Source organism: Chiloscyllium punctatum, chromosome 8, assembly GCF_047496795.1.
Source record: "Chiloscyllium punctatum isolate Juve2018m chromosome 8, sChiPun1.3, whole genome shotgun sequence".
NCBI lineage: Eukaryota > Metazoa > Chordata > Chondrichthyes > Orectolobiformes > Hemiscylliidae > Chiloscyllium > Chiloscyllium punctatum.
The window spans coordinates 7,218,656-7,231,119 of record NC_092746.1 but is presented as its reverse complement, the minus strand read 5'-3'; the positions used below and the strand labels follow the sequence as shown (position 1 = coordinate 7,231,119).

General features: G+C 44.5%; 1 protein-coding gene across 5 annotated transcripts in view; it reads left to right on the top strand.

The window, feature by feature from the left end:
* The window catches only part of LOC140480360 (apoptosis regulator Bcl-2-like), a 274,492-nt gene that overhangs the window by 163,082 nt on the left and 98,946 nt on the right, over nucleotides 1–12,464 (top strand). The gene's annotated exons all lie outside the window — the stretch shown is intronic.

Genomic DNA, 12,464 nt, shown 5'->3' with positions numbered 1-12,464 from the left:
CGAGCTTTTTGCAATTCATTCTGAATTTTTCTCTTTAAGAATGAATTGAAATTCTTATGCTGGACCTACTGCACCATGTTGACCACTGTTCACAGCATCAGTAATATTGACATTTGCTCCTGATCCTTTCCATTAATTTTAACAGAACACCAAATTGTCTGGAGTTTGGTAAACCTGGTTAGTAACCTCTTTTTGAAAATGATCATCTCCTCACGTCCTCAATTTCAGTCGAATTGCAATGTTTAATGTTTCAATTAAAAATTCCAAGTGATATAATGGCGGCCTGTGGTGAGAAGGTGAAGAAACAAGCCTGAAGCCAAAATTTATAAGTGCACGATAGGTGCCCATCATCATAGATGCCAATACCCATTCATTAATACAGTAAATACCATCCCTTTCAAATTTAAACTTCCAAACTAATTCACCAGTAGACAGGCAGGAGGCTGGAAGAACGCAGCAAGCCAGGCAGCATCGGGACCTGAAATATCGACTTCTCCACCTCCTGATGCTGCCTGGCCTGCTGGATTCCTCTGGCCTGCTGGATTCCTCTGGCCTGCTGGATTCCTCCAGCCTCCTGCTTGGCTGCTTTGGATTCCAGCGTCTGTAGATTTTTTTTTTGTCTCTAAATTAATTCACTAATTAGACACCTGTCAATTTTGACAAAATGTATTTAATGTGCCACTGTGTCTACTTTGTGTGTTCATTCGAATAATCCGTATGAGTTTTTAAACCGCCTGCAATATTTGAAACAAGCAAACAGACTTGTACCCAGCATCTACAAGCAAATGCCTTTAAAATACAGCGAAGAAGGAAAATGACAGGGTTAATGAAATAAATATGGCTTGCAAGTTGTGGGTCTGCACATTGGCAGCTTCAATCTAATATTTATGCACTTGTTAATTTTTTTTTCTAATTACACGGTACACTAATGTCATAAAAGTATCACAACTTTATTGGAACTTTTGAACAAATGTCTAATATATTCCCAAAGGATAAGATTATAGCTGGAAGGGATGAACAAATTTGTCAATGTTGCAACAGAGGGAGAGAGACCACAGTACTTTTTATACAGCTGTACATGTAACCTTGGAATGCTTTGAAGCCAACACTTGGATTTTGAATTTTACCCCCCTCCCCGACGATGATTGCTCTGAGCATGTTGCATTCTACCCACTACAGAAAACATTCCTGGATTTACCGGATCCTGCAACTTCTGTTTTCAACAAGGACTAATATTAGTGTAATGGTGCCTGAAAAGCTCAGTGGACTATTTCCCTCACCTTTTGATATATATTTCATCATCTACACTCTGCTCATCTACAATCCCAAGAATCTTACCATTAGTCCAGTACTCTGCATTCCTGTTACACCTTCCAGAGTGAATCACCTCACACTTCAACTCCATTTGCCACCCCTCAGCCCAGCTCTGCAGCTTATCTGTGTCTCTCTGTAACCTACAACATCTTTCGTCACTATTCATATCTCTACCAACCTAGCTTTCGGAGCTCCCTCATCTGGCGGTGTTGTGATTTTTAACTTTGTACACCCCAGTCCAATACCTGCATCTCCAAATCATGACTTTAGTGCCATCTGCAAATTTACTAAACCATCCTTCTATGCCTTCATCTAGGTCACTTATATAAATGACAAACAACTGGACCCAAAACAGGTTCTTGCAGTACCCCACTAGTAAATGAACTCCAGGATGAATATATCCGATCAGTCACCACCCTCTGCCTTGTTTCAGCTAGCTAATTTCTGATCCAAACCATTAAATCACCCTCAATCCCATGTCTCCGTATTTTGTGCAATAGCCTACCGTAGGGAACCTTATCAAATGCCTTACTGAAATCCATATACATCACATCAACTACTTTACCCTCCCTCACCTGTTTGGTCACCATCTCCAAGAACTCAATAAGGTTTGTAAGGCACAACCTATTCTTCACAAAATCGTATTGATTATCCCTAATCAACTTATTCATCTCTAGATGATTATAAATCCTAGCTCTTCTAACCCTTTACCTACAACCGAAGTAAGGCTCACAGGTTATAATTTCCAGGGTTGTCCTGGAAACTTTCCCCCCTTGAACAAGGGAACAACATTTGCTATCCTCCAGTCTTCTGGCACTATTCCTGTAGACAATGACGATGGAAAGATCAAAGCCAAAGTCTCTGCAATCCCCTCCCTGGCTTCCCAGCAAATCCTAGGATAAATCCCATCCAGCCCAGGGGACTTATCAATTTTTACACTTTCCAGAATTGCTAACACCACCTCCTTATGCATCTCAATCCCATCTTGTCTAGACACCTGTATTTCAGTATTCTCCTCAACCACATTGACTTTTTCTATTGTGAATACTGACGAGAAGCATTTAGTGCTTCCCCTATCTCCTCTGACTGCAAGCATAACTTTCCACTACTATGCTTGATTGGCCTTAATCTTACTCTAGTCCTTTTTTTATTCCTGATATAGCTATAGAAAGCCTTAGGGTTTTTCTTGATCCTATCTGCCAATGATTTGTTATGTCCCCTCCTGGCTCCTCTTCGCGGTCTCTTTAGGTCTTTCCTGGCTAACTTGTAACGCACAGGTGCCCTAATTGAGCCATCACATCTCATCCTAACATAAGCCGCTGCCTTCCTTTTGACAAGACATTCAACTTCCTTAGTAAACGAGGACTCCCGCACTCAACAACTTCCCTGTCTGACAGGTACATACTTATCAAAGACACACAGTAGCTGTTGCTTGAATAAACTCCACATTTCAATTGTGCCCATCCCCTGTGGTTTCCTTCCCCATCTTATGCATCCTAAATTTTGCCTAGTTGCATCATAATTGCCTTTCCTCCAGCTATAACTTTTGCCCTGCACTATTTGCCTATCCCTTTCCATCACTAAAGTAAGCATAACTGAATTGTGGTCACTATCCACAAAGTGCTCACCTACCTCCAAATCTAACAGCTGGCCAGGTTCGTTACCAATACCAAATCTAATCTGGCCTTGCCCCTTGTTGCTTGTCTACATACTGTGTCAGGAAACCCTCCTGCACACATTGGACAAAAACTGATCCATCTAAAGTATTTGAACTATAGAATTCCCAGTCAATATTTGGGAAGTTAAAGTCCCCAAACAACTACCCTGTCTCTCTCGCTCCAATCCAGAATTATCTTTGCTATCCTATCCTCTACATCTTTGGGACTATTCAGAGGCCTATAGAGAACACCCAACAGGGTAACCTTTCCTTTTCTGTTTCTAACCTCAGCTCATACTACCTCGTTTGAGGACTCCTCTACTGTCTTTTCTGCTACTGTAATACTGTCCTTGACTAACAATGCCACACCACTCCCTCTTTTACCATTTTCTCTGTTCTTACTGAAACATCTAAATCACGGAACCTGCAAAAAACATTCCTGTCCCTCCTCTAGTCATGTCTCTGAAATGGCCACAACATCAAAATCCTAGATACCAACCCATGCTGCCAGTTCACCCACCTTCTTCCGGATGTTTCTGTTGAAGTAGACTCAATTCAAACCAACTTCTTGCGATCTTGAAATCTTAGTTCTGACTTCACTGCTCTCAACCTCCCGTATACTCGAACTACAATTTCGATACCCATTCCCCCGCTGAATTAGTTTAAATCACCTGAAGAGCATTAGCAAAATTCCCCTCCAGGATATTGGTACCCATCTGGTTCAGGTGAAGACCATCCTGTTTGTAGAGGTCCCACTTCCCCCAGAAAGAGCCCTCCCTACTGCACCATTCCTGTAGCCACATGTTCAGCTCCTCTCTCTTCCTACTCCTCGCTTCACTTGCGTGTGGCGCAGGCAACAAACCAGAGATAACAACTCTGTTCTAGCTCTAAGCTTCCACCCTAGCCCCCTGAATTTCTGCTATAAATCCCCATCTCTCTTCCTACCTGTCATCGGTGCCTATGTGGACCACAGCTTGGGGCTGCACACCTTCCCCCCCCCGAAAACACAATCAGAGACATCACAAACCCTGGCACCTGGGAGGCAACACACCAAATGCGAGTCTCTCTTGTTCTCACAGAATCTCCTATCTGTCTCCCTAATTATGGAGTCCCCAATGAATAATGCTCTGCTCCTCTTCCCAATTGCTTACCGTAAGTTGTTCTCCCACCCCCCCCCCCCCCCCCCCACAGTATCCAAAACTTTTTGAGGGGAACGGCACATGGCATCCCTGCCCTGCCTGCCGGTTCCCTTTCTGACCCCTGGCAGTAACCCAGCTACCTGCTGCTTTTACCTGAGGTGTGACTACCTCCCTGTAACTCCTCTCAATAACACCTCTGCCTCCCGAATGATCCAAAGTTCATCCAGCTCCAGTTCCCGAACGCAGTTTTCGAGGAGCTGGAGTTAGGTGCAGTTCCCGCAGATGAAGTCAGCAGGGACACTAGTGGTAACCCTTACCTCCCTCATACTGCAGGAGGAACATTAAATGGCCCTAACCTCCACTCCCACTGTTCTAAGTTTCCAATGAGACTCCTGAAAAACTAAGAAAAAGTCACCTTACCAATTGGCGTACAGAACTTTTTTTGGTTAGAGTAGGACAACAGTGGGAGAAATTACCTGAGCTCAGGGGAAACCTGACACAGACTCTGTAGAACAATCTGGTAAAAACCACAGAGACAGCTGTACAGTTGGCTAGGGAAGAAATAGTCCTGGCAACTGGACTGCTAGGGACCAGGCAGCGGCTGAGCCTCTGACAGGAGATGACCAAATGACATTCGCAATCAGGGAATTAATCCATATGCGCAAGGTGGAACAGCAATGGCCCTCTTTGCCCAGAAACTGCAGCAGTCCAATGAATCCTGGGAGCATGTGTCTGCCTTGCGGAACAGACGGGGAAGTCAAACCAGCATATTCAGGCGCACAAACTTGTGCTCCCTTGCTCCACCTAGTGGTCATCAATACAGGTGCAAGGAGTTGAGGAACCTGGATCCCAGTCCAGGTGACCTGTCCTCACAAGAAGATGTGCCAGTGCTAGGAGGCACCCAGCTGGACCCAGAACCTCAAACACATGGACGCCCTGCGGTCTCTATTAAGGACACTACAGAGCTGGCTGGATCCTCTATCTCCATCCTACGTGTTCCTCTCTAACATTTTCAAGTTGAAGGCAAAGACTGTGAACTTGTCTCGTAAGAAGACCTCAACATATCTGGTCCAGTGAGATACGTGTCCCTCAGAGTTAAGCACAGAGCAGGTTCCCTCCGCCCAAGCTGTGCAATCAGCAGCTGCGTTAAGATTTAGTGGAAGTGGCTGGAAGATGAAAACCTATTGTGGGCATTTTGGTCGCGCACTTGAAAAGACTTGTATTTTTTTTAAATCCACCCAGGCACAGATATTGCTGGCTGACCAGTATTTGCTGCCTGTCCATTGTTCATCTTGAGAAGGTGGTGGTGAGCTGTCTTCTGAAACTACTTCAGTCCACAACTTTACATTGACCTGCAATGATACTAGGGAGGGAATTCCACAATGTTGACCCAGTGATGGTGAACGAATGGCAATACATTTCCAAGTCAGAATGATGAGTGGCTTAGAGTGGAATTTGTGGATGACGGTGTTCCCATATATCTGCTGCACTTGTCCTTCTTGATAGAATTGGTTGTGTATTTGGAAGATGCTATCTGAGGATCTTTGGTGAATTTTTGCAGTACATCTTGTGGATAGTACACATTGCTATTGCTGCTGCTGCTACTGCGCATGGATGGTGGTGGTTTGTGGATGTGGTGCTCATCAAATGAGGCTGCTTTGTCCTGGATCATGTCAAACTCCAAAGTGTTATTGGAGCTGCACTCATCCAGGCAAGTGGAGAGTATTCTATCACATTCCTGACTTATGCCTTGTAGATGGTAGACTGGCTGTGGGGAGTCAGGAGATGAGTTAACCTCTGCAGTACTCCGAGCCCTTTGACCAGCTTCTCTAGCCACTATGCTGATGTACTGAGTTTGGTTGAATTTCTAGTTGATAACCCCAAGGATGTTGATAGTGGGAGAGTCAGTGATGGGGACACAATTGATGTCAAAGGGCGGTGATTAGATTGGAGATGGTCATTGCCTGGCATTTGTGTGGCATGAATGTTATTTGCCACTTCTCTGCCCAAGTCTGAATTTTGTCTGGATCTTGTTGCATTTGAATATGGACTTCTTCAGTGTCTGAGGAGTTGCGAATGATGCTGAAAATTTGTGTAATCATTGGCAAACATCCCACTCCTGACCTCACGATGGAAGGAAGATGATTGATGAAACAACTGAAGATGGTTCGGCCAAGGACACTACCCTGAGGAGCTTCTGCAGAGATGTCTTGGAGATTAGGCGATTAAACCCCAACAGCCGCAACCACCTTCCTAGGTGCCAGGTATGACTCCAAGCAGCAGAGAGTTTGCCCCCCTCCCCCGCCCGATACCCATTGATTCCAGGGCTCCGTGCTTCCATACTCAGTCAAATGCAGCCTTGATGTCAAGGGCTGTCACTTCCACCTCCCCTCTGGAATTCACGTGAACCAAGGCTGTAATGAGGTCAGGAGAAGAGTGACCCTGGCAGAATGTAAACTGGGCATCACTTGCTGGCACTATTGATGACCCCTTCCATCTCTTTAATGATTAAGAGTAGACAGTGGGGCAATAATTAGCTGGGTTTGTTTTGTCCTGCATTTTGCGTACATGATATACCTGGGTAACTTTCTGCATTGTCGGGGAGATGTCCGTGTTGTAGCTGTACTGGAACAGCTTGGCTAGGGGAGTGGCAGGTTCTGGAGCACAAATCATCAGTACTCTTGCCGGAACATTGTCAGGGCCCCTTGTCTTTGCAGTATCCAGTACCTCCAGCTGTTTCTGGATATCACATGGAGTGAACAGAATTGGCTGAAGACTGGTATCTGTAATGCTCGAACCACTGGATGAGGCCAAGATGGATCATCCACTCGACACTTCTGGCTGAAAATTGCTGTTAAATCTTCAGCCTTTTCTTTTGATGTGCTGGGCTCTTCCATCATTGAGGATAAGAATATTTGTGAAGCCACCTTCTCTGGTGAGTTGTTTAATTGTCTGCCACCATTCATGACTGTGTGGCAGGACTGCATAGCTTCGATCTGATCCGTTGGTTCTGGGATCACTTAGCTCTGTCAACCATTTCTGCTGTTTGGCATGCCAGTGCTCCTGTTTGGTGGCTTCATGTTCAGGTATGCCTGGTGTTGCTCCTGGCATGCCCTCCTGCACTCTCCATTGAATAGGATTGCTCCCCTGGCTTGATGGTAATGATTGAGTGGGGAATATTCAGGGCCATGAGTTTGGAGTATAATTCTGCTGTGTTAAAGGCCCACAGTGCCTCATGGTTGCTCAGTCTTGAGGTGCTCAATCCGCCTGAAGTCTGTCCCATGTAGCACAGTGATAGAGTCACAGAACATGGAAGGTATTCTCGGTGTGCAGGCCCAACTTAATCTTCACAAGGACTATGTGGTGGTCACTTTTACTGATGGTGTCATAGATAGATGTATCTGTAGCTGGCAGCTCAGTAAGGAAGAGGTCGTGTGTTTTCCCTCTTGTGGTTCCCTCACTATCTGCAGACCCAGTCGAGCAGTTACGTCCTTTAGCTCGATTCAGTAGCGCTGCCACTGAGCCATACTTGTTGGTAGATATTGAAATTCCCCACCCAGAGTACATTGTGCCCTTGTCACCCTCGGTGCTTCATCCAAGTAGTGTTGAAAATGGAGGAATACTGATCCATCAGCCGAGTAAGAATGGTATGTGGTGATCAGCAGGGGGATTCCATGCCCCAGTTTAACCTAGAACCTGGAGATTTCCTGGGGTCGGGCATCAATATTGAGGACTCCAAGGCCTACTCGCTCCTGACTGTATACAGCTATGCCTCCACTGCTGATGAGACAGACTGCGTTCAGGGATGGTGATGGTGGCATCTGGGGATAGTCATACTCTCAAAATCATTTCTGACAGACTATGTCAGGTTGCTGCTTGACCAGTCTGTGACATACCTTGTCCAAGTTTGGCACAAACCCTAAGAAGTTAGTAAGGAGGACATTGCAGGATTGCCAGGGTTGTTTCTGCTGTTGTCCATTCTGGTGTCTAGGTCCATGCTAGGTGATCCCTCTAGGTGTATTTCTTTCTTAAGACTTCATGGTATTTGATACAATTGAATGGCTTGTTAGGCCATTTCAGAGGGCAGTTGAGTCAACCATATTACTGTGGGTCTGGAGTCAATGTAGGCCAGACCAGGTGAGGGTGGCAGATTTTCTTCTCTGAAGGGTAATAATGAAGTTCATTAGTGAGCCAGATGGGTTTTTCCGACTATCGTAGATTCTTAATTCCAGATTTTTTAAAAATCAAATTCCACCAGCTGCCGTGGTGGGTTTCAAACCCGGGACTCCACAATGCTAGCTGTGTTTCTAGATTAATAGTCTAATGGCAATACCATTAGGCCATTGCCTCCCCCTTTTATGTGGTCATTAATGCATAAACTGATATTTCTGATGTTAACTTCCATAGGTTTGAGAGTCCCACTGTGCAGGTGCTAAGCATGTTGTCACACAGTCTGGCAGCACCTCATGGCCACACAAGTTTCCCCAGCTGGAGGTCTGTGCTGGGAGCCAACTGCACCATCTCAAAGTCAGGGAGCAGTGTGTACATCAGGCATTAGGTCCTGGTGACACCTTTGCACCTCCTTGTTTAGCATCCTTAATGTTTGGCTCTGCTTTTGTGCCCAATGAGTTGTCCAGCAGTGGCGGTGCCTGGCAGGTACCTCACACAGACAGGCTCAATGCTGAGGGATGTCCAGGAAGTATGCAGCCTGCGTACTGTACACTGTGAGAGTTTTGAGCCATGTTCCCTCCCTTTGAAAGCCCTCTGATTGTGTTTGCAGCAGATCCTCCCTCACTTGAGCACCTCTGATTTCCAGCACAATGAAAGGTGACATTGGGTGCTCCTCTACCACTGGCTTCCAGCCTTGTCAGTGAGTCCCAAACATTCACATGCCCTTCCTCGTGGCCAACTGTGTAAACTCCAGAGTTAACGATTCCCCAGTGTCCCTATCCAACCCATTTACATCTGCTTACTCCTGCCTATCTTTCCCAGTCAGACCGGGTGATTAAAAAAAAAGGTGACCATGCCAAATGTGTTCAGTCACTGTCTCTTCACTGAATCTAGGATACTTCTGAATGTGGATGACAAGCCCCCCACCCCTACCCTTTGGAGCCATATTTTACTGTATTATTTACGCCCTTGCAAAACCTGTTGCTCAACTTCACAATTATACTGTACAACTTCCCAGAGCCTGTGGACCATTGTCCTGAAGACTAACCGCCAAGGCTCAGTGCCATTTGTCTCTACATCATCTGACTGCATTAGTCCTACCCTTGGACTGACAGTGAACCATTCCCCAGACTACAGAGACATAGACTCTCTGAGCAAAAGCACCCCAACTGACCATACCCTGGACTGATAGGAGAAGGAACCCTTGATTTATTATGCCAGGACACCCTGCCTGAAGGGTGCCTCCATGGACTTCAGTGAAAACAGCTTCCTTTCAACTTGGTTATATGGTTTCCTGATTGCTGTACATGTAGTGTGCAGCTACCTGAGCTGCGAGCACATAGAGTAGGTGTAAGATTGACAAAGCACATTGCCACTTAACAAGTTGAGTAGGCTGGGGCTGTTTTCCCTGGTGCATCAGAGGCTGAGGGAAGACTTTATAGAGGTTTATAAAATCATGAGTGGCATGGATAGGATAAATAGACAGTCATTCCCTGGAGTGAGGGAGTCCAGACCTAGAGGGCATAGGTTTAGGGTGAGAGGGAAAAGATATAAAAGAGACCTAAGGGGCAACGTTTTCACACAGAGGGTGGTGCGTGTATGGAAGTGTTGCCAGAGAAAGTGGTAGAGGCTGGTAGAATAACAACATTTAAAAGGCATTTGGATGGGTCTATGAATAAGAAGGGTTTGGAGGGATATGGGCCGAGTGCTGACAGGTGGGACTAGATTGGGTTGGGATATCTGGTCGGCATGGACGAGTTGGACAGAAGGGTCTGTTTCTGAGCTGTATATCTCTATGACTCTATGACTAAGTGTGATTTAATATTACAAGAAATGTCTCCAAGTGCTGGCAAATGGGACTAGATTAATTTAGGATATTTGGTCTGTTTCTGTGCCGCACGTTGCTATGACCTGAAAATGAACATCCTGTGGACTGAGGACTGCTTAGCAGCAAGACAGGCTGCCTGTTTTTGCTACTGTGCTGACAAGCAAAGGCAAGGCAGGGATTATGAGCGCAAGTCATAGTGAGTGAGCTTGAAGAGAGCAAGTGAGTAGCTATGAGCTGCAGCCTAGTACAATATGTCAGACCATGTGTGGAAAGAGCCCTTGCTGTAACCTTTCAATGCCAGTGTGGTGCAAGTCTGTGCTGTCAGAGATTGTGCCACCATTCCCATTAGCCTAGCTTTTAATTACAGATTTATCAATTAAATTCAAATTTTGCCATCTACCTTCATGAAATTCAAGCCCAGATCCCAAGCCTATTAGAATGAGTCTCTGGATTACTCGTCCGATTACATTACCCCTCTGCTACAGCCACCCCTATGTATCAGATGCTCCTGTCCTTAACCGAATCCTCACTGAGGCAGTATAAACAGTCATGCATCCTAAAAGACTGAAGCGGAAGTTGAGATGATCATTAAATAAGTTTTAATAGGTGCATCTTAAGTTTTGGAATGTCAGATGTCCTTGCTTATCATTCTTCAAGATACAGATCACCTGTTCTGGAGAAAAGCAAGACATCAACTAAAGCTGTCCGAATGAGAAGTGCATTATGAGATCAATGCGTGCTTTCTTTATGCAACCACTAAGAAGCTAGAAAAGGAAAATTGAGGAAAGCAAGGTATTTGTTTATTGCCATGTTCTAACTACAGACGTTATGTTCCTTTTCACTGTAAATATGAAGAAAGAAAAGATCAGGAGCCACATTTTCAGAAAGTGGACTCTGCTGCAGGAAGAACATGATCATACCCTCAATATTAGGTTTGTGCGTGTGAAAACTTTGCTCAAACCAAGCTTCAGCTGAATAGTTAAGTGGCATGTTTTCACTTCAAACAGATGAAAGCATAAGTTTTTCAGTTGCCATGGCAGGTAATGTCAGAATGGAATGCATGATTGAGGCCTGGAAATTAATGTCCGTCTTTGTGGGTCGTCATGATCTTTTGGCTGAGTTTAAAAAAACACGTGATAGGTCAGTTTTGACATCGCACACAATGTTCTGGCTGGGAATACATTCTGCACACTGTTGACCCAAATAACACAAATGATCAAAGGGACACATCCTTTCAAATTATGCAAAGTTAATGTGTTGAGGAATCCACTTTATTTCAATTTACAATACATAAGAATTTGACTTTTACTTTATTTGAATTTTTGTTTTAGCTTTTTAATCTTCAAGACTTGTTGGCAGCAAGCTTTGTTTTTATTAAAATACCAGGTCAGAATATTCCTTTGCCTTTTGTTGAAGGTCAGAAAAGAAGATCTGCACATCAGATCCTTTGACTAGAGATCGCACGCTCCACCTTAGGCCAGGTAGTCCAAATGAGACTTCAGCACCATCTGTTAATATGCAGTACATAATATGACACCACTATCTGCTACTGTGTCAACATCATCAATTTTCAACTTGGAAACCCAGCAGTGGAATAAGACCATTGAGAAATCATCGATATAAATTCAAGTCCACAGAATCACTGTCAGTATTCATGGGTACACCATTTCGTGAAAATGTGTGAACTGCAACTTGTTTCTCAATGTACATTTTAAATGGTGAATCCTTCCATCCACTAGCTGTAGCTCCAGTGTGGCTACTGGTGAAGATCAAAATTTTCTTCCTTCACAGGAATGTTTCATATTTATTTGCCCGTTCATTATCAATTTTCTACTTGATTGCTCTATCTTTCTTGAAAGAGTTGCAGCCGTAATTATCCTAGTATTAAAGCATGTGATAGGGGTAAACACGAAAATGTTATGCCATATTTCTGGAAATTGAGATGGTGGTGTGGTGGGTGGTGGGGGGTGGGGGGGCGCTGGTGGTGGGGGGGCACAGGCACATTCTTAAAATTCATGCTTGGCCATTTAGATGGAAAAAGTCCAGAAAAAAGATAGTCACAATCTGAAATTCTCTTCCCAAAAGACTGTTGGTGTTAGGTTCTTCAGAATTTTCGGGATTGAGATTTTTGTGGGTTATGATTTGTCTGGATTATGATATCGATGCCTATGGCAGAAAGGCATAAATGGAGTTGAGATGCATGACATTAACTTAATTCATTGAACAACAGCTATTTGATCATTCAGACCCTTATGTTATGCTGGGTCACCTTTCCCAGTCTGTTTTGTTACTGTGAATGCCAGAATACACAAATCGGTAGTTATTATGGCTTTAAGATGTGAATTTTGTCCTCTTT